The following is a 23,498-nucleotide window of genomic DNA, read 5'->3' as shown; positions in this document are numbered from 1 at the left end:
TGAAGCTGGGAGATGAAAACTCAGCCCAGGTCCCCCACATGGTGGGCAGGAACCCAACTACTTGAGCCATGACCACTGCCTCCCAGGGAATGACTTAGCAGGAAGTTCGAGTCAAGAAGAGACCTTGATACTGAATTAATGCACTATGATATTGGATATAGACACTAACAACTACCTTAAATGCTAGGCCAATTGCCTGCCCCTTTTCATTCTGTTTCTTATTTGCACTCTAAATTATGGATTGATATAGGGTAGGGTAAAGTTTTAGAAGGAGCAAGGGTTTTCAAGTCACTATCTATTGTTACGTAGACTTGGTGATGTTACATAACTTCTCTGAATTTCTTTTCTTCACATATAAAGTAGGGCAATAATATTCTATTATTTGAATTGTCAGGATTAAGAAATAATGTTCAAGAAAGCTCCAAACAGCTTGTTCCTTGTATATGTCTAACATATCTTTGAACCAACATCCTCACAACATAGCAAAGAGTAGGGATTCAGGAAATAATTGATGACCAAATCCCTCACTTCCATTTGATACTTAACCATCGAACACAGTGTTTTACAGTGTAAATGCAAATAGGCTATTCACCTTTGGCCTACTGTTCCAAAAGTGAGGGTGTCTGGTACACATGAGTCTCAGGAGAATATAAATGCCTGTCAGGAAAACCTTCAACCCTCTCATGTTATGAGCAATATCCTTTTCTCCTGTCTCACTGCTTCAGAAAATGCAGTGAAAGTTTTTGTTTGGTCTTTTAACTTTTTTGCAATCCAATATTTTTGCTCTTGTACTTTTCTTCCCTTAAAATCTAGTTCCAGTAAGTCTTCAAACAAGAGACATCATTTTTGTTTGACTTTGGTATATGTTTTTGCTTTTCCAATTACTTTCTTTTTTTTTATTATTTATTTATTTATTTATTTTTTAAACTTTTATTTAATGCATATAAATTTCCAAAGTACGACTTATGGATTACAATGGCTTCCCCCCATACCGTCCCTCCCACCCACAACCCTCCCCTTTCCCACTCCCTCTCCCCTTCCATTCACATCAAGATTCATTTTCGATTATCTTAATATACAGAAGATCAGCTTAGTATACATTAAGTATGGATTTCAACAGTTTGCTCCCACACAGAAACATAAAGTGAAAAATAATAGATGATTTTTTTAAATGATGATGAAATCAGATCAGACCTATTGTCATGTTTAATCCCAGTGAGAGTCAAGTTGGGAATTGATAATTTCTTTTTTTTTTTTTTTCTTTTTTTTTTTTTAACAGAGGATCAGTTTAGTATGCATTAAGTAAGGATTTCAACAGTTTGCACCCCCATAGAAACACAAAGTGAAATATATTGTTTGAGTACTCGTTATAGCATTAAATCTCAATGTACAGCACATTAAGGATAGAGATCCTACATGAGGAGTAAGTGCACAGTGACTCCTGTTGTTGACTTTACCAATTGACACTCCTGTCTATGGCATCAGTAATCTCCCTATGCTCCAGTCATGAGTTTCCAAGGCTATGGAAGCCCTCTGAGTTCTCCGACTCTTATCTTGTTTAGACAAGGTCATAGTCAAAGTGGAGGTTCTCTCCTCCCTTCAGAGAAAGGTACCTCCTTCTTTGATGACCTGTTCTTTCCACTGGGATCTCACTCGCAGAGATCTTTTGCCAGAGTGTCTTGGCTTTCCATGCCTGAAATACTCTCATGAGCTTTTCAGCCAGCTCCGAATGCCTTTAGGGCTGATTCTGAGGCCAGAGTGCTATTTAGGACATCTGCCATTCTATGAGTCTGCTGAGTATCTCACTTCCCATGTTGGATCACTCTCCCCTTTATTTACTCCATCAGTTAGCGTTAGCAGGTACTAGACTTGTCTATGTGCTCCCTTTGACTCCCAGTCCCTTCACCATGACCAACTGTGAACTGAAATTGATCACCTGGAACAGTGAGATGGCATTGGTACATGCCACCTCGATGGCATTGAATTGGAATCCCCTGGTAGGCTTCCAACTCCACCACTTGGGGCAAGTCAGCCTGAGCATGTCCCAAATTATACATCTCTTCCCTCTCCCATTCCCACCACCATGTTCAACAGGGATCACATTTCAGTTAATTTTCAACACTTAAGAATAACTGTGCATCAATTACAGATCTAAACCAGTCATATTAAGTAGAACAGATAAAAAAACTACTAAGAGGGATAATGTATTTAGTTGTTCATTAACAGTCAGGGCTATGCTGATCAAGCCACCATTTTCAAACACACTGAATCCACTGATCACACACTTCTTCCACTTACTGGTTGAATTCTTACAGTCAGTTTCCAGGTATTCACTCCCTGTGCTACTGCTGACGATTCCTGCCTCAAGGAGAATAGGACACATCTGCCCTTCTTCTGAACATATCTCTGAGGCACTGATCATCAGATTAGATAGCTGGCTCAGAGTCCTCAGTACTCCCTGCAGAGTCTGCCATTCCTGGATCATGTTAATTGCTATTCTTCCATTACCCTAAGTGTGAATTTGTTCCTTTCCATGGACTGTATTCAACCATATATACATACATACATACATACACACACACACACACACATACACACACACACACACATATATATATATATATATATTTGGACAGGCAGAGTTAGACAGTGAGAGAGAAAGAGACAGAGAGAAAGGTCTTCCTTTTCCGTTGGTTCACCCCCCAAATGGCTGCTACGGCTGGCGCTGTGCTGATCCAAAGCCAGAAGCCAGGTGCTTCCTCCTGGTCTCCCATGCGGGTGCAGGGCCCAAGCACTTGGGCCCTCCTCCACTGCCTTCCCAGGCCACAGCAGAGAGCTGGACTGGAAGAGGAGCAACTGGGAAAGAATCCGGCACCCCAACCGGGGCTAGAACCTGGAGTACCAGTGCTGCAGGTGGAAGATTAGCCTAGTGAGCCACGGTGCTGGCCTCAACCTTATATTTTATGAGCATATTTGTATTGGTCTACAAAGCTTACCCGTACCTAATAGATTTGGCACAGGATTCTGCCTAACCTTAGTTACTTGGCATCACTGCCTAAACCCAAATGCTCTAACACCAAGATAACAAACTTAAATTATAAAACTTCATTCTCACTATGCTTTAAAAATGTAGAACTTCTCTGACCATTAGTGGTCTGAACAATGGGACTTGAAGAAGCAAGGAAATGGGTAAAAGAAGAGCTAAAGCAAAGGCTGAAATCTGAAAAAAATTATAAGTTGAGAGGCAAAAATCCATATACTTAAAATTATGACTAAAGTAAGATATGAATATCAACAATTATTTCAAAATTCTTAGCTGAAGACTGATTTCTAATTGCCTTGGCAAGAAACAAGATGAAGTTACAAGGGAAGAATTTGGTGAAATCATAGACTGTGTTTGTCTTGTTTTGAAGAAAATAACTTCTTTAGTTTTATAAAAATGAAGGTCTGTTTGTATTCTAATGTAATCATTTCCTCCTTTCACCTTCTTTTCCTTTTATTTTCTCTAGGGAGTATACAGTTGTTTGCTCTATAGTTCCTTCCTGAACCCTATCAGCTCCGCAAGATGTCAGCACAGAGTCTGGGGTCTGCAGAAAACAAGAGCAGTAGCGTGGAGAGGTGCCCCCTACAGACTCCCCTCTCTGATGTGCTCATCTATGAGCACTTGCTATTTCCACACTGCACCTATGGTAGGAGGAACTGGAAACATTCCCCATGCCTTGCTTCCATCAGAAGTAGCTCCAAAGTCAAGGGAATTCAATCCAAATTGGCACATGATAGCCGGCCCTGTCCATCCCTGATAGCAAAATGAATGAGCACTGATGGCCAGTGTGATTTCTCTTGTGAACAGGCAGGTCTCATACAGAGCAAACTGAGCTCAATGTTTCTTTGCATAATAGTGCGCACATTTACCTACCAATGAACAATGGGAACAGACAGATGAGTGAAGTGCTGAGGCCAAAATCATGCTAATAGGTGAAAGATCCTATGCTGGGTTTCCATCCTATTTTATTCCAAGAAAAAAATACCCTAATCTTTGCAAGATATCTGTCTCCACAGGCAATTTACTAAGGGGGACAAGTACACCACAACTGCTCCTGGGAAGTAAATTGTATGAACTAGGATTCCTTATCCTGAAGTTATGACTCACTTCAGCCTGTCTTTGTAACATGTCCTAACCTCGCCACCCCACCCCGGACCTGAGAAATGGAACATCTGGCCCGCATCCGAGAGCTCCAGGTTGCAGCATAAAACAAAGATCCAAAACGTGAAATACTGAGGAGATACTTGCTGTTTTCTACAAGAAGGCATGAGACTCTCCACAGCTTCAAGGTAGCCTAAGAAGGGAAGGATGGGTCCTAAAGGAAATCTCTTATGTAAGACTTAAGCATAGAAAGATAATGTTAAAGCAGTAAAAGTCATAGGACATACTTAAGTGAGCTCAAATTCCCATATTTGGTCTTTCTTCACTTTCATGTGCTTCTAGAGTCTTTCTTATAGACAGGATAGGACCTTACATAACTATGTTGCAGGTTGAACTGCTTGGTCTGGTCGAGGAAAATGGAGAGGGTCCACAGCTGGCAAGAGATGGGCCTGATCTTTTCTAAGAACTTCAAACCATGATCTTATGAATCCTTTTGTTTCTCATATACATTTTTACAGATAAAGAAAAGATTAATGCTTCTTTATTATATATTTGCTTTTACAATAAATTTATAAATTTCACTCAGATATAAAAGAAATAATTTCATATTTTATAGTATATGAAACTAGAACTACATTGTTAAACTAATTTATGAAAATGACTAGAATCTCCTAGTACATTTACGGACATTTCTGGGCAGTGCAATTCAAGTATAAAGGTCTCTGCTTATTCTGAAATGGAACTACTTCTGGATAGGAATAAAAGTGCCTAGACACATTAATGTTTCAACTGTGAGCTGAAAGGGAAATAGAGAACTTACTTTTGTCTGAGATCAGTGGACACCAACCTCTTGGGAATGTGTATGGCCGAAAAATCAACATTGAAACCAGCACTCACTCTGCATTGGAGAGTGGCCGACATCAGACACCCCCTGGTGTGGTTCGAATGTCCCCATGAAAACCCATGCTGAAATTTAATTCCTGTTCTGAGGTATTAAGAATGTGGAAAATTAATCTAACTATGATATTTGGAGGCGCAAATTTTGGGGAATAGTTAGGATTAGGTGAGTTCACAAGGGTTGGGCCCGCTGATTGCATTACTAGTTTTGTTAGAACAGGAACAGAGATGGGGCTGGCACTGTAGCGTAACTGAAAGCTGCCACCTGCAGTGCTAACATTCCATTTGGAGGCCAATGCAAGTCCTGGCTGCTCCACTTCTGACCCAGCTCTCTGCTATGGCCTGGTAAAGCAGTAAAAGATGGGCCTGCATCCACGTGGGAGACCCAGAAGAAGCTCCTGGCTCATGACTTCAGATTGGCCCAGCTCTGGCCGTTGTGGCCATCTGGGGAGTGAACCAATGGATGGAAGGCCTCTCTCTCTCTCTCTCTCTGCCTTTGCCTCTCTGTAACTCTGCCTTTCAAATTAATAAATAAATCTTAAAAAAACAAAAAGGAACAGGAATAGAGATCCAAATTATCAGGCTTGCTCTGCCTCATCATGTGATGCCTTCAGCTGCTGCTTTGGGGCGCTACAGAATCTCCACCAGCAAGAAGACCTTCATCACATGAAGCCCTTGGCCTAGAACCTTAAGAACTGTGAGCTGAATAAATCACCAATCTGTGCTGTTCAGATACAGGGATAGAAAACAGATTAAGATATCGCCCGCTTGTGTTTTTGATGTAAAGTCCTTCTCTACATGTACTAACTTCTGACCTTGAATTCACACTTTCATGAAGCCAAATATTGCTCATCAAGCCTATCTGGAAGCTGGATTCCTACTCTCAGTCCCTCCCAACTTTCTCCCTCCTTCAGCCATGGATCCTGGATTTACCCATCTCCTTCCACCATTCATTTTATTTTTCTAACCACTGAAATCCCCCCCAGCATATTTCTTACTTTGTGATGGCCTCTCAGTGAAACTCTGCTATGAAGAATCCTTTTCAAAAATACGGTAAAACTAATCACTTCTCATCTAATATATATATATATATATATATATTTGACAGGCAGAGTGGGCAGTGAGAGAGAGAGACAGAGAGAAAGGTCTTCCTTTTGCTGTTGGTTCACCTTCCAATGGCCGCTACGGCTGGCGCGCTGCGGCCGGCGCACCGCGCTGATCCGATGGCAGGAGCCAGGTGCTTCTCCTGGTCTTCCATGGGGTGCAGGGCCCAAGCACTTGGGCCATCCTCCACTGCCCACCCTGGCCACAGCAGAGAGCTGGCCTGGAAGAGGGGCAACCGGGACAGAATCCGGCACCCCGACCGGGACTAGAACCTGGTGTGCAGGCGCCACTAGGTGGAGGATTAGCCTATTGAGCCGCGGCACCGGCCCTCATCTAGTATATTTTAAAACAAAACTATGTGAGCTATGATTTTTACTTTAGATAGAAAACATCTCTAGGACGATGAGATAATTCACAGATTTTAGTCTGCCCATTCACATTATTTTTCCTTTCCAAATAAGTATTTAGTTACTTCTGGAGTTAAGAGCTACTTAAATATTCCTAGTCACAACAGTACTCAATCCTTTAAGCACATAACATTTCAACCCAAAAGAACGGACTGAAATAATTCCTTGTAAGAGCTGGGTAAACATCTGGACAAATCTTATCCTATATCATCACCATGTACTTTGGTAACTGCAAGCCTATTCTAAGTACACGACCATAACTACTTGCATTGTAACAGATGATGTTCCCAGTATAAGATTATGTTGCTATGGCATCAGCAAACCAATATTTTATGCATTCTCCTGTTTACCAGGAACATATTGGACAAAGAAAAGATTAATGGTTCCTTTTTATTTATAATAAATGTATATTTATAATAAATGTAAATTCAACATCAACCATGAAAACCAATAATTTAATATTTTCTTAGTGTATAAAACCAGTACTACATTTTAAGTAGTATCTGCTAATTTCCAGAAATTTTTACTAGACTGCAGAATCAGCACAATGGTTTTGTAATTCATCAACGTGTACCAACAGAATGAATATGAGAAGGAAAATGTACAATTAATACTTAATTTTTCAACTTTAGTCACACAGTGTTACTTTATTTTACAGTATAGTATCTGTAACACATGTGGAATAAAATGTACAAGGCTAGAAGAATTTGCTTGTTCTTTTAAATTAGATTATCTCAATCTATTTTTAATCTCCAAACAGTGAAACATAGTTTTGTATTCTGCATGTATGAACTTGGCTGACAACAAAGATTTGCATAAGATACTTTCTCCCTATGAGGCCAACTTTTGATATCCTTCATTAGTTTGTATGAATTCATATTGCAAAGTCTCTGATTCAGACATATTGTTTTCTCAAACTTTCATTCTATCAAAGTCATTTAAGTTGAACCTCAAAGGACAAAACAACACATTCTTAACAAATCTTTTGCTAAACTGCCTTACATTACAGAGGAAGATGCAGTGAACATATCTAAAGGAAGATGAAAATAAGTAGTTTGTTGGCTAGAAATCCCTGATTTATCCCAGCTCCATCGATAACATGCTGACTGAATAACTATTCCTGAGATAAAAGGTCATAAAGGAATTTTCTATGCATATATTTGTTTCTCACAGCCATTGCAAATAATTACCACAAGCTTGGAGGGTGAATACAACATACACTTACACTCTAACAGTTTAGAAACACAAAGTCCAAACACAGTATCACTAGGACAAAACCAAGGCAGGGCTGTGCTCCTTCCTGAAGCTCTGTGGGAGAATCACTTGCTTGCCTCCTGAAGCAACTGGAGGCCTTTGCATTCATTCATTCTTTTTTTTTTTAAGATTTATTTTATTTATTTGAAAGAGTTACAGAGAGATGTAGAGACAGAGAGGTCTTCCATCTGCTGGTTCACTCCCCAGATGGCCACAGATGCGCTGATCTGAAGCCAGGAGCCTGGAACTTCTTCCAGGTCTCCCATGTGGGTGCAGGGGACCAAGGACCTGGGCCATCTTCTACTTCTTTCCCAGGCCATAGCAGAGAGCTGGATTAGAAGTGGAGCAGCCGGGACATGAACTAGCGTCCATATGGGATGCAGCGCTTCAGGCCAGGGCTTTAACCCGCTGAGCCACAGCACTGGCCCCGGCATTCATTCTTTAACTTGGGGCCATATCACTCCAATCTGTGCTCCTGTAGTCACACTGTCCTTTTCCTCGTGTGTCAATCTTCCTCTGTTTCACTTTTTCTAAAAGACTTATTTATTTGAAAGTCAGAGAGAGAGAGAGAGAGAGAGAGAGAGAAAGAGAGAGAATATCTTCTATCTGCTGGTTCAGTCCCCTAGATGGCTGCAAAGGCCAGGGCTGGGCCAGGCCAAAGGCAGGAGGCAGGAGCTTCATCCAGATCTCCCATGTGGTTGGCAATGACCCAAGAACTGAAGCCATCTTCCACTGCTTTCCCAGGTGCATTGTCAGAGAGCTGGGTGATAAGTGGAGCAGCAGGAGCATGAACCAGTGCCCATATAGGATGCTGGCATTGCAGGTGGTAGCACCTGCTTCACTCTTACAGGAATAATGACAGGGACAATGTCCCTAGACAAAATCCTTCACTTAATTATATCTGCAAAGACCACTTTTTTAAGAAAGGTAATGTTTATGAGTTTGTGGCTTTAGGATCTGGTATCTTTGAGTAATCATTATTCTCCCTACTAAAACCTAAATGCTTTCCAACATGTTTTATTTTTTTTTTTATTATTATTTTTTTTTGGCGGTGATCATTGACTTTATTTTTTTTTATTTATTTATTTATTTATTTTTTTAATCTTTTATTTAATGAATATAAATTTCCAAAGTACGACTCATGTGTTACAATGGCTTCCCCCCCATACCGTCCCTCCCACCCACAACCCTCCCCTTTCCCACTCCCTCTCCCCTTCCATTCACATCAAGATTCATTTTCGATTATCTTAATATACAGAAGATCAGCTTAGTATACCTTAAGTAAGTATTTCAACAGTTTGCTCCCACACAGAAACATAAAGTAAAAAATAATAGATGATTTTTTTTAAATGATGATGAAATCAGATCAGACCTATTGTCATGTTTAATCCCAGTGAGAGTCAAGTTGGGAATTGATAATTTCTTTCTTTTTTTTTTTTTTTTTTTTTTTTTACAGAGGATCAGTTTAGTGTACATTAAGTAAAGATTTCAGTCGTTTGCACCCCCATAGAAACACAAAGTGAAATATACTGTTTGAGTACTCGTTATAGCATTAAGCCTCAGTGTACAGCACGTTAAGGACAGAGATCCTACATGAGGAGTAAGTGCACAGTGACTCCTGTTGTTGACTTTACCAATTGACACTCCTGTTTATGGCATCAGTAATCTCCCTATGCACCAGTTATGAGTTTCCAAGGCTATGGAAGCCCCTTGAGTTCTCCGACTCTTATCTTGTTTAGACACGGTCATAGTCAAAGTGGAGGTTCTCTCCTCCCTTCAGAGAAAGGCACCTCCCTCTTTGAAGACCTGTTCTTTCCACTGGGATCTCACTCACAGAGATCTTTTTGCCAGAGTGTCTTGGCTTTCCATGCCTGAAATACTCTCATGGGCTTTTCAGCCAGATCCGAGTGCCTTTAGGGCTGATTCTGAGGCCAGAGTGCTATTTAGGACATCCGCCATTCTATGAGTCTGCTGAGTATCTCACTTCCCATGTTGGATCACTCTCCCCTTTATTTATTCTATCGGTTGGTGTTAGCAGATACTAGACTTGTTTATGTGCTCCCTTTGACTCTTAGTCCTTTCATTATGATCAATTGTGAACTGAAATTGATCACTTGCAGTAGTGAGATGGCATTGGCACATGCCACCTTGATGGGATTGAATTGGAAACCCCTGGTATGTTTCCAACTCTACCAATTGGGGCAAGTCAGCCCGAGCATGCCCCAAATTATACATCTCTTCCCTCTCTTATTCCCACTCTTATGTTTAACAGGGATCACATTTCAGTTAATTTTCAACACTTAAGAATAACTGTGTGATAATTACAGAATTAAACCAGTCATATTAAGTAGAACAGACAAAAAAAAATACTATGAGGGATAATGTATTAAGTTGTCCATTAGCAGTCAGGGCTATGCTGATCAAGTCACCATTTCTCATAGTGTCCATTTCACTTCAGGAGGTTTCCTTTTTGGTGTTCAGTCAGTTGTCACCGATCAGGGAGAACATATGGTATTTGTCCCTTTGGGATTGGCTTACTTCACTCAGCATGATGTGTTCCAAATTCCTCCATTTTGTTGCAAATGACTGGATTTCGTTGTTTCTTACTGCGGTATAGTACTCTAAAGAATACATATCCCATAATTTCTTTATCCAGTCTACCGTTGATGGGCATTTAGGTTGGTTCCAGGTCTTGGCTATTGTGAATTGTGCTGCAATAAACATTAGGGTGCAGACCGCTTTTTTGTTTATCAATTTAAACTCCTTTGGGTAAATTCCAAGGAGTGGGATGGCTGGGTCGAACGGTAGGGTTATATTCAGGTTTCTGAGGAATCTCCAGACTGATTTCCATAGTGGCTTGACCAGTTTGCATTCCCACCAACAGTGGGTTAGTGTCCCTTTTTCCCCACATCCTCGCCAGCATCTGTTGTCCAACATGTTTTAAAGGGTACTTTACAAGATATATGTTTGCTATGGTTAGGACAGTTTGAATGCCCTCAAGAGTTCATATGTTGAAATTTAATCCTCACTGGGAGATATTAAGAAGGCAAAAATGTAATCCAACTATGGAGTTCAGAGGTGGGGCTTTTGGAAAGTGATAAGCATTAGGATAGAGCCCCATGATGGAATTCTGGTCCTTTATAAGCAGGAAGGGACAGAAAGACATGTAAACCATACATGGGCACGTCTTCTCTCTTGCCATGCAGCGTGCTGTGCACTGAATCCCTGCCGGCAATGAGACTAGCACCAGATGTGGCCCCTCTCCCTTGCACTGTCAGAACTGTGATTCAATAGACCTCTTGTCCTTACCTAGCCTCGGGCATTTTGTTACATTAATAAAAATGGATCACTGAATGTCTCAAGTATCAAGAATAATGCTATGAGGTCCAAGTGATGGAAAGAGTGGTGGAGGAGAGGAGGTTGGAAGAGAGGAAGGGAAGAAGGAGGGAAAGAGAAAAAGAGAGAGAGCAAGAGGGGGGTGCTGACTCTGGCACAGTAGGTTAGGCCTCTGCCTACAGTGCCAGCATCCCACATGAGCACCGATTTGAGTTCCAGCTGCTCCACTTCGATCCAACAACCTGGTGATAGCTGGGGAAAACTGCAAGATAACTCAGGGTGCTTGGGCTCCTACACTTTCATGGTAAACCTGGAAGAAGCTCCTGGCTCCTGGCTTCAGATCAGCCAAGCTCCAGCTGTTGTGGCCATTTGGGGGAGTGAACCAGCAGACGGAAGACCTTTCTCTCTGTCTCTCCCTCTCGCTGTCTGTAACTCATTGTCATTGCCTCTCAAATAAATAAAGAAATCTTTTTTAAAAGAGAGAGAGAGAGAGATAAAAAGAAAGACAAAGAGATCTAACTGATGGTACTGCATGGTATGAACAAGGAAAAACAAAGTGCACTGTGTCCTGTGTCACAGATCTTGGAAGAGTGGCCTAGGCTCTTTTCAAGTTTTACTGCTATTTCTTTTTACTGCTAACAGAATCCCTGGTCATTCTCTATGGACTCATACAAACAGTAGCTTTAGAGCACCTTGGAACTTGCTTTAAAAGTTTGCATTTCTCCTATTTTTATATGTGTCAGATGATCCTTCCTGTACATCAGGTAAAATAACACCGTCCAGATACACAAGCTGTTTCTCAATAGCTGAAAGGCTGTGTCTGGGAAAGGGATGAGAGTTCTCCCTGAGCCAGGGAAAATGTGAGCCAGGAAAAGCTCCCTGTGTGACCCGGGACAAGTTATTCTGCTCTTTTTGAGACTCATTTTTTTTTTTCAGCTTCAAAAGGAGATGAATAATTCCTACTTTCTAGGTATGTTTTGAAGATTAACGTGGAAGTGTTTGGCAGATAGCAGAAACTTAATATATAGTTATTAGTATTACATTAGGGAATAAGAAATTATTAGATGTAACACATCGCATTTTAAAAAGATTACAAACCTTTTTAAAATATAATGTCTTTGTACACTGTGTCTCAAGCAATAGTCCATTTTGTTTATTTGCTTTTAATGGAATAGGGTTTCAGTAGTAGAGTAGCGTATATTCATTTTATATCATTTTCCTTCCTACTGGAATAAGCACATTAAGCAGAACATGTCAACACTGTTATGTGGTTAACCCAACACACAAACCAATGTCCGATTTCACTTATATAGTATTTGTTTATTCATTTAACAAATATGTTTGGAGCAGCTGTTGAGAGAGGTTTAAGTCTGAACAAATCTTTCTCTCTTGGAGTCTGTAATCTAGAATGGGAGGTAGAGATTAAACAAACTATTATGATTAATTTCAATGCTTCATAGGTAAAAGACAATTTACCCATTTTTCAGACTTGACTCATATTTCACAATTTCCTAAGAATCTTCAAGATTCTTGATGGACCTCATAACTTATAATTTCTAACAATCATTTATTTGTATCTATCAATGTACACAAATAACACACTTTCACTGGCAAAAGAATCAAGCACCTGGGGCCAGTGCTGCGGCATAGCTTGTAAAGCCACCACCAGCAGCACTGACATCCCATATGGATGCTGGTTCAAGTCCTGGCTGCTCCACTTCCGATCCAGTTCTTGCTGCAGCCTGGGAAAGCAGTGGAGGATAGCCCAAGTCCTTGGGCCCCTGGACCTGCGTGGGAGACCCAGAGGAAGCTCCTGGCTCTTAGCTTTGGATTGGCCCAGCTCCAGCCACTGCAGCCATTTGGGGAGTGAACCAGCAGATAGAAGAACTCTCTCTCTCTCCCAGCCTCATTCTCTCTCTGTGTAACTCTGACTTTCAAATAAATAGAATGAATCTTTGGAAAAAAAAAAAATAAGCAAGTGCCTGTCACCTTGTGATCGCTGAAGTATTTTTACTTACTGATGATTTCTTGGAATAATGCATATATCAGCCCTATTAAAAGCAGATTCCACCAGTGTGTCTCCCATGGTTTGCCCATCTAACCAACAGGGTTTCATTGCCTGGCCACTCATTAGCTGAAATACGTGTCGGGCAATTAGGTTAAGTCTGGCAGTGGTAGTCATCACATAAAAAAAAATACAATAGTACCCACATTCCGAGAGCTCACAGTTTCTAGGCCTAAAAGTCAACGTGACCTTTTCAAAACTTTTTTTCATAGCTTCCTCTGTTGGATGAATGATCATTTAAGAATTTCATAAATGCCAAGTTCTTTTAATATATTATTTCAATTAACTTTCACAAGCACCTATGAGGCTTATTGTACCTCCTTTTATACATAGGGATGGGAGGTCAGCATGATCACCTCTTTCCAGACCTATGCTGGGGCAATTCTCTTATTGCATGTTCTGACTGCAAGCCCTACTCATCCCAATGTAACTGTGGCTTGAAAGTGCTGCTTTTCTAATACCCAAAATGATCCTATCACTGCCCTTTTTGATAGCTTGCAAAGCTTTCAGAGAAAATGAAAATAGGGAATCTAAATTATAGTAAACTATTTATGGAACTATTCAGCCATTAAAACACACAATAATGGGGGAAAAGCTCATGATAAAATAGTAATTATAAATAATTGCAAATCACAATCACTGCATTTATGAAACATATCCACATAACATTTAATAAAAGAAAGTGAATGAAAATAAAATAAATACTAATAGTTTTTAGGGTATTTTTATAGAACACTTGACTTCCTATATTGACTGAAGAATTTTTAAAGCAGAGACTAATCTCTAAACCATCATGATAGCTGTCTCTCAGATGTCAAGACAAAGTCAATGCTGAGTCTTACAGTCCTTTCCTAATTCTGTAACCACAAAACTTTAGCCTTAATTTCTTACCAACTCCTATATAAATTCTTCCTGAACACTCCACAGCTTGCATTTCCATAGACATTTGCTCATGCTGTTCCCTATATAGACAGGGCTTCTGGGCCTTTTCAACAACTCATCTTAAGTGCCTTTTTTATAAGGAATTTATGTTTCAAGGGTAAATACATGGCATGGCATTATTTGCTTACCTATCTGGTTCCCCCATGAGTCACAATTTCTTAAAAGCACAAACCACATATTGCATATTTTATATATTTTGTCCCTGCCCAGCAAGCACATGCTGACAGAGAGTAAGGTGCACAGAAAAATTATGCTAATTAAATATTCTCTTAAACTTTCACGAGAACTTTTTTGATATGATGCTTTGATGGTTTTTGATTTGCAGCTAGAATGTTAAATGGATTCCATTTTGACAGTACTCTAATTCTGCTCTCCGATTCCACCATGTTTCCAATTCTCAATGGGCCAAGAATTCAGATTCAAATAAGGCTAGGATTGCAGGAGAGTGCTTGGGATTTCAATTACGCATCCCCTACCTTTAGCACTTGGCCAAATGAAAGTCACATTTCTTACTTTGCCCTCTCTTCAAAATACTTGTGAGCACCGTATTCCAGATGTTGTGAAGGATGAGGATGAAAGACGAAAGAAGGTAGGAGCTATACTTTCACAATAATCACTGTTTTAGGGTAGTGCTGCTAGCAGCTGAGCCTGAGACAAGGATTAGGATGTACATGATTCATTGATGGAGCGCTCCACAGTATAAAGGACAGAAGGAAACAAGGTACAAGAGTGTTGGGAGCTAAGTAGGAATGTGATCTCTACTAGCGTCTAAATTCAGTTTGATCAACCTAGGAGCTCTGGAGCTAGACTTGCTCCAGAGTTGACCTCAACTTGAAACAACTGAACCGGCCTTTTGTACACCCTATGCCAGTTAGTCATTGGTTGTGGATGATAGGATTGGGAGGTAGGCACGGTAGCCCTAAACACAGCAAGTGCTCTTCAGCTGTGAGTGATTCCAAGAAGGGGAGACTGCGAGCCATGAACAGAAACTAGGGTTTACAAGCTGTGTAAAAGTGATCTAGCCAGAGCATCTAAAGCAACTAATGTCACCCAAAAGTACAATCCCCAAGTGACAACATAATTGGCTCTTTAAAAAGAATATAAAGCAGCAGGAAAGAGACACATTTTGAAAGATAAAAAAATCATAAATTTCTAACTTAACCAGCAGTGCTTCTAGCTCAACCAGCAGCTGTTCATATTTATCTGTATATACTGACACTATCTGAAGAACGTCCTTACAACCTGATTCTTCCATTAAGTGACTATCATGTGAGACATGGTTGTTTCTCAGTTTTTATTTCTAGCTGTGCATCTTGAAATTGCTTCCTCGGATTATTTTAATCTTATCAAAGCCTTCACATGTGTGACTTAAACTGAAAATGGAGAGCTTCTTCATTTCCAAAGAATCAGTCCTACATGGCTGATCAGATAGCAGATGGATTATTCTTTTTAAAAGTAGCTCATTTTCTGTACAAAGAAACATGCACATATCAGGTTTCAATTTTATTGTCCTAGATGAGAAATCAAGTTCAAGAAGAATTTTAAGCTGACATAAAAATAATTCTCCTCAAAAATCTAAAATGATATATCATATGGGCAACCTTGACCTTTTCACATGTAAACTGTGATGAACATGTGAAAATTCAATGATTGCATCATAGCATGCATTGACCCTGCCCCCAACACAAGTCCTATTAGCCACTGCTTCAAAGAAGTATGCAAATAATACAAGTGAAATGTTGGAATGAAATTAAACTAAGTTTGGAAGGCATGTTGGGCCAGTGCTACAGCTCAACAGGCTAATCCTCTGCCTGCGGCGGCGGCACACCAGGTTCTAGTCCCGGTTGGGGTGCCAGTTCTGTCCCAGTTGCCCCTCTTCCAGGCCAGCTCTCTGCTGTGGCCCGGGAGTGAAGTGGAGGATGGCCCAGGTCCTAGGGCCCTGCACCTGCATGGGAGACCAGGAAAAGCACCTGGCTCCTGGCTTTGGATCAGCACAGTGCACTGGCCGCAACGCCCAGCCATAGTGGCCACTTGGGGGGTGAACCAACGGAAGACCTTTCTCTCTGTCTCTCTCTAACCCTGCCTGTAAAAAAAAAAAAAAAAAAAAAAGAAAAGAAAAGAAAAGAAAAGAAAAAAAAAAGAAAGAAAAAGGAAGGCATATTGGACAACATCATCAATGAAAATACTAGCAGTGGAGATAAAAAACAAAAAGCCCAATATATGAAATAAGTGAGAGCACAGACATAGCAGGTCAAGCAGAGATAAGGAAATCATGTCTTCTGTGTTTTGACTTCATCTTGTACCACATCCTTGAGAAGTTTTCATTCAACTGGATTTATAGGCAGGCAATCTAAACTAAGACATGTGACTGGGCTAAGGTCATGCAACTTGTTTGTTGAACCCAGGTCATTTGATTTCAAGCCTGATCACTTTCTTCAAATGACAGCTAAAGATACGGTTTTTGCCGTTTGAAACTGCACTTTGTTGGGAAAGAAAATAAATGTACAATAATGTAGTTGTGTGACACTAATGCTATAAATTCTTCAGGGGAAATGTTAGGAATTCAAAATAGGGGCAGATGGGAAATGAAACTCGTTGAATCATTCTCAGAAATTGATGAAGAACAGGCACATCTCAGAGATATTGCAGGTTCAGTTCCAGACCATTGCAACAGAGCAAATATGAGCACTGCAATAGCCTAAGTCACATTAACATTTCGGTTTCTCAGTGCAGTGTTATGTTTATACTCTGTAGTCAATTAGGCATGCGATATTATTTCATCTAAAATTACAATGCACAGACCTTAATTAAAAATACCTTACTGCAGGGGCCAGCAATGTGGGGCAGTGGGTTAGGACACCATTCACAATGCCTGCATCCCACATTAGAGTACAAATTTAAGTCCTGGCTTCTCTGCTTCTGATCCAGCTTGCCACTAATGAACCTGGGAGGAAGCAGATGATGGCCTAAGGACTTGTGCCCCTGTTACCCGTGTGAGAGACCAGAATAGAGTTACTGGCTCCTGGTTTCAGATGGCCCAGATGTAGCTGCTGTGGCCACTTCGGGATTGAAACAGCAGTTGGAAGTGTTTTTGCTCTCTATCTCTCTCCTTTTCAAATCAATAAATAAATCTTGGTGTTTTTTTTTTGTTTTGTTTTTGTTTGTTTTTTTTTTTTGGAAGTGGAGTAGCCAGAATTCAAACTGGTAACTATATGGGATGCTGGTACTACAGGCAGAGGCTTTACCAACTCTGCCACAGTACAGGTCCCATTAAATAAATTTTTTTTTTTGACAGGCAGAGTGGACAGTGAGAGAGAGAGACAGAGAGAAAGGTCCTCCTTTTGCCGTTGGTTCACCCTCCAATGGCCGCCGCGGACAGCACGCTACGGCCGGCGTACCACGCTGATCCGATGGCAGGAGCCAGGAGCCAGGTGCTTTTCCTGGTCTCCCATGGGGTGCAGGGCCCAAGCACCTGGGCCATCCTCCACTGCACTCCCTGGCCACAGCAGAGAGCTGGCCTGGAAGAGGGGCAACCGGGACAGAATCCGGTGCCCCAACCGGGACTAGAACCTGGTGTGCAAGCGCCGCAAGGCGGAGGATTAGCCTAGTGAGCCACGGCGCCGGCTATAAATAAATATTTTAAAAAGCACTTAATTGCTAAAAATGCTAACAACCACATGAGCCTACAGAGTGTTAAAATCGTTTTGCTAGAGGAAGGTGTTGCCTCAATGATGACAACTGTTGACTGATCAGGCCAGTGGTTGCTGAAGGTTAGGTGGCTGTGGCAATTTATTAAAATAAGAACACAGGAGTGGGCGGTTAGCCTAGTGTTTGAGATGCACATGTCACACACCAATTCCAGACTACAGTGCCAGACCCCAACTTCCCACCAGTGTAGACCCTGGGAGGCAATGGTGGTACTTCCAATAACCATGTTCCTGCACCCAGGTGGGAGACCTGGATTGCATTCTCAGCTCCTGGCTGTGGCATCTGCCCCATTTCAGCCCCAGCCATTGTGGGTATGTGGGGAATGAACTAGTAAATGAGAGCAATCTCCAAATCAAAAACAGAAAATAACATAAAAATGAAGCTGACCACTTCAACTACTCTATAGCATGTGATGGTGTGGAAAGTATTTTACCCACATGAAAACTTATTTCAAAATTAGAGTCAATCTACTTAAACTCTGCTACTGATTATCAGTGCAATTTATGTATTATTACAAAACTTTTACTATCATTCAACACATTCTTAGCATCTTCACAAGGAGCAGAGTCCATCTCAAGAAATTACTTCTTTCCTCATCCAGAAGAAACAATTCCTATTCATTCGCATAGTTACCATGAGATTGCAGCAATCCAGTCCCATCTTCAGTCCTCATTGCTATTCTAGTTCTCATTCTGTTTCCACCAAATCTGCAGCTACTTCCACCAATGAAGTACTGGACCCAGCAAAGTCCTTAAGGTGGCTGGAATCAATCAACTTCTTATAACCTCTCTTTTTTTTTCATCTAGGAGAGCTTTCTATTTGTATGGAATGGTTTTAAAAATACAGAATAAAATAGCTTTATCTCTACTAATATTCACAACATCTGATCCAAATATTACATATCTTTAGAATACTTAAACATTTAATGAAGCAAAGAACTCCATAAAAGAATCACACATATCACACATCTCAAAAAACAACCCCACCCCAAATACCCTCGGTATACAAAATAAAAATAGAAAACAAATGAACAAATGCCCAGGAAGGTATGTGGCCAAAGTCAATCACAAAGCCTCAAGGAAAATGGAGGCAGCTCCACTTCTGCACAGGGAAGGGGTGGTCATCTGGGTGGTCAGTGGGTGGTGACGCTGGGGACGCGAGGACCCTGGATATAAGTGTCCAGGTGACAGGGTTCAGAGGCCCCTCCCCTCCTCGCCAGAAGCCTGGAGCCGTTAGGGACCTGCTAGCATGGTTGATGCTCCCATGGGTGGAAATGGACCACCCCGGGGGGGTATCTGTGGGGAGCAATCCGGACTGGACTGAGTTACTGGAATTAAGACTTATTCTATGCATCTGCTCTCCCACAATATGGCGCTGGGAGAGAAGTAAACAGCTTCCGCACAGCTGCCTCCAGTTCAACCAATAAACTGTAGGACTTGCTCCTGATTGGAGAGCAGCATACTCGGTGTGTGGGCAGCCGAGTTAGGATTGGCGGAGGAGGACTATAAAGGAGGAGAGAGACGGCATGCACCAGGAACATCTATGGGGAACATCTATGGGGAACATCTAAGGGGAACGCCTGTGCAGCCCCCGAGAAGAGCCGGCCGGCGGTGTGCCGCTCCCCTGCGGAAGTGGGGAATGTGGCCAGGGGGAACTGCCCTTCCACGGAGGTGGAAGGGATAGTAGCCAACCCGGGAAGAACCAGCAGCAAACCCGGGGAGGGCCGAGCAGACGAAAGAACAGCGCAGGGTCCTGTGTCGTTCCTCCACGAAGAGGGGGAGCGACATAATGGTGCCGTGACTCGGATAGGAAACCTAGGACGGATAGGAAACCTAGGACGGATATGAAACTTAGGAGGGAAGAAACGGGAAGAACTGGGAAAATATCGGAGAGAGAAACTAGCAAACAGCCTAGGGAAAATATCGGAGAGAGAGACTAGCAAACAGCCTAGGGAAAAGCCGGACGAAAGAGGTGCCGGAGGAAGCTGTTGAAAGCCTAGGCATAGACTCAGATACGGACTACGGGGGGAAGCTGGGAGAAATCTCTAAGGTCGAAAGCGAAAGTGAAAGCTAGAACAAACAGACTCGGACGCGGACTGTGGGGAGAGGCCAGGAGAAATGAGGGAGGAATATTGTTGGAGGAAAGCTTGGGGAAACATACCGGGTAGAGAAAAGTGTTAGGGAAATTGAAGCCGCGGGGGGCAGGCCGAGGCTGAAACGAAAGCCACTTTGGGATTCTCAAGTTAGCCCGGGAATAGGGGGCGAAAAGTTGAAACCAGAAGCTGAAACGTAAGCCAGGTTGGGATCCGTCTGATTAGCCCGGGGAGCAAAGGACGGGAAGCCAAACCGTGGGGCGGAGACGTATGCTGGGTTGAATTCGCCAGGCTAGCCCGGGGAACTTAGATTGAATGCTAGTGGCGGACACGTAAGCTACGCTGTGTGACTCGCGGAGGCTGCCGCGCGCAGACAGAGCGTGCGGGGCTCAAGTACATAGGGAACGGGGCTGGCGCAAGGCCGTGGTTCAGACGCGAAAGGGTTAAGTGTGAGACCGCGGAGTGTGTGCGCGCAAAGCCGAGCCGCGCAGATGAGGCGCGGGCTGAAGCGGCACAGAGCCGGGAACCCGCCGGCGGGGCGAGGCGCCGGAAAGCCGCAGGGATAAGAGAAACAGAAGTTTAGAAGTAAAAGAGAAATAGGAATGCTGGAAGATAGAAGTAAAATGGGAGAAATAGGAATGCCCGGAGATAGAGAAATAGAGAAATAGAAAGGCCTCCCTACAACACTGCAATGTGAGAGCTTGGATTCGGTCTGCCTGATTAAGTGAGGCGATGAGCACGATGAGCACCTGCGGCGGCTAGCAGCTTATGCGCCGCAGGTCACTGAAGACAGGCACGAATTAACATCAGTAAGGCCTCCCCACAAAAAGGCAATGAGAAGGCTTGGATTCGGTTTGCCTGATAGGGCTTGTAAGCCCCTGCAGGCAGAGCAGAGCATGTGCTGCAGGGCACCGAACACAGGCACGCATCAGCGCCTAAAAACCTCCTCACAACATGGCCAAGAGAGGACCCGGATTCGGTTTGCCTGATTGTTAGGGCTTGTAAGCCCCTGCAGGCAGAGCAGAGCATGCGCTGCAGGGCACCGAATACAGGCACGCATCAGCGCCTAAAAACCTCCTCACAACATGGCCAAGAGAGGACCCGGATTCGGTTTGCCTGATTGATAGGACTTGTAAGAGCCTGTGGCAACTCTAGCAAGTAGAGCAGAGTGTGTGCCGCGGGACACCGAAGACAGGCGCGTATCAACGCCAAAAAATAAAAAGAAAGGGGGATCTGTGGGGAGCAATCCGGACTGGACTGAGTTACTGGAATTAAGACTTATTCTATGCATCTGCTCTCCCACAATATGGCGCTGGGAGAGAAGTAAACAGCTTCCGCACAGCTGCCTCCAGTTCAACCAATAAACTGTAGGACTTGCTCCTGATTGGAGAGCAGCATACTCGGCGTGTGGGCAGCCGAGTTAGGATTGGCGGAGGAGGACTATAAAGGAGGAGAGAGACGGCATGCACCAGGAACATCTATGGGGAACATCTATGGGGAACATCTAAGGGGAACGCCTGTGCAGCCCCCGAGAAGAGCCGGCCGGCGGTGTGCCGCTCCCCTGCGGAAGTGGGGAATGTGGCCAGGGGGAACTGCCCTTCCACGGAGGTGGAAGGGATAGTAGCCAATCCGGGAAGAACCAGCAGCAAACCCGGGGAGGGCCGAGCAGACAGAAAGAACAGCGCAGGGTCCTGTGTCGTTCCTCCACGAAGAGGGGGAGCGACATAGTGGTGCCGTGACTCGGATAGGAAACCTAGCTCGGATAGGAAACCTAGGACGGATATGAAGCCTAGGCAGGGCTTAGTGTCGTTCCCCCACGAAGACGGGGAGCGACAGGTATCCTGGGACCAGCAGGGTTCTGACTGCAGGAGGGTGGTGGGTGGGTGCTGTCCTGTCCTCTATGTCCAAAGCATAAGGTGACAGAAGACAACATGCAGCACATAATACCCAAACCTGTCCCCTGAAAAGCCAGTCGGTGCCCTCCTGGAGAAGTGAGTTCAGTGGAGGCCCAGGCACGGGCCTGATATGGTGCACAGTTAGGACGGCTGAGTGCGCACAGTTGACGACCGGCGACAGCTGGGCGTGAAGGCCCTCAGGGCAGCCACATTGCCTGTGCCCAGGGTGCACGCCACGTGCACAGCCCCTTGCATTGGCTGCCTTTGTTGCAGCCACAGGAGTTCTACAATGAACTTCTGCCACATCTCTTTCTGCACCTTCCGTTTGACCTGAATAATCTCTTGTTAATTTTGATATTTTGATTTCCTCTCATGAATCAAAAATGTTCTTTATGGTATCTATATTGGTTTCTTTCCAGAAGATTTTCTATTTACTTGACCCAGATCCATGAGAGCTATCCATGGTAGCTCTAGCCTTAGCAAATGCCTTCCTTTTCTTAAATTTTAATTGATTTTATAAATTTTTAATTAACATGTAATATCTGTATATTTTTGGGGGGTACAGTGCAATATTTCAACACATGTATATAGCATTAGCCAATCAAATCAGGCAATTAGTACTTCCATTTTCTTTTCTTTATATTTGGGAACTACTAGTTCCTGTTCTACAATTCCATATAATCCATTATTGGGAACTACAGTCCACTCCACTGTGTTATGGAACACTAGAATCCATTATTTCTATTTAACTGTGTGTTTCATATCTGTTACCAGAAAATAACATTTCTTAAACAGCAAAACTGGAAGGTCAAAATTACTCCTGGACCCATGGGCTGTAGAATGGATGTTGTGTTAGCAGGCATGAAAACAACATTCATCTCCTTGTGCATCTCTATCAGCACTCTTGGGTGACCAGGCACATTATCACTGAACGGTAGTATTTTGAAGGAAATATTGTTTCCCTTTCTGAGTAGCAGGTTTCAACAGTGGGCTTAACATATTCAGTAAGCCATGTTGTAAACGGGTGTGCTGTCATCTAGGTTTGGTTGTTCCACTTACAGAGTGCAGAGTGGACTTAGTATAATTTCTATGGGCCTTAGGTATTTGGAATGGTAAATAAGCACTGGCTTCAACTTAAGGTCTTCATTTGAGTTAGTACCTTACAAGGAGAGTCAGCTCATCCTCTGAAGCTGTAAGGCCTGGCACTGATTTCTCCTCTCTAGCTATGAAAGTCTGAAATGGCATCTTCTTCCAAGAGAAGGCTATTTTGTCTACAGGAAATATTTTTTGTTTCATGTAGCCAACATCAATGACCTTAGCTAGACTTTCTGGATAACTTGCTATAGCTTCTACAGCAACTTCTGGTGTTTCACTTTGGACTTTCATTTTATGGGGAGACCTTTTTCCTTAAACCTTATTACTCAACCTATGACAGCATCAAACTTTTCTCATGAGCTTCTCCATCTCTCTCAGCTTTCATGGAATTGAGGAGAGTTGGGGCTTTGCTTTGGGTTAGCCTCTATTTTAAGGAAAATAGCTGCTTTGATCTTCGTAAACCACTAAAAATTTCTCCACATCAGCAGTGAGTTTGTTTTGCTTTCTTAGCATCTGTGTGTTCACTGTAGCAGCACTTTTAATTTCTTTCAGGAACTTT

General features: G+C 42.7%; 1 protein-coding gene across 17 annotated transcripts in view; it reads right to left on the bottom strand.

The window, feature by feature from the left end:
* Nucleotides 1-23,498, bottom strand: part of PTPRK (protein tyrosine phosphatase receptor type K) — a 604,334-nt gene that overhangs the window by 62,472 nt on the left and 518,364 nt on the right. The gene's annotated exons all lie outside the window — the stretch shown is intronic.

The sequence above is a fragment of the Oryctolagus cuniculus genome, chromosome 5 (genome assembly GCF_051225735.1).
Source record: "Oryctolagus cuniculus isolate XC-2025 breed Fujian yellow rabbit chromosome 5, ASM5122573v1, whole genome shotgun sequence".
NCBI lineage: Eukaryota > Metazoa > Chordata > Mammalia > Lagomorpha > Leporidae > Oryctolagus > Oryctolagus cuniculus.
This window is presented reverse-complemented; position numbering and strand designations above follow the sequence as displayed.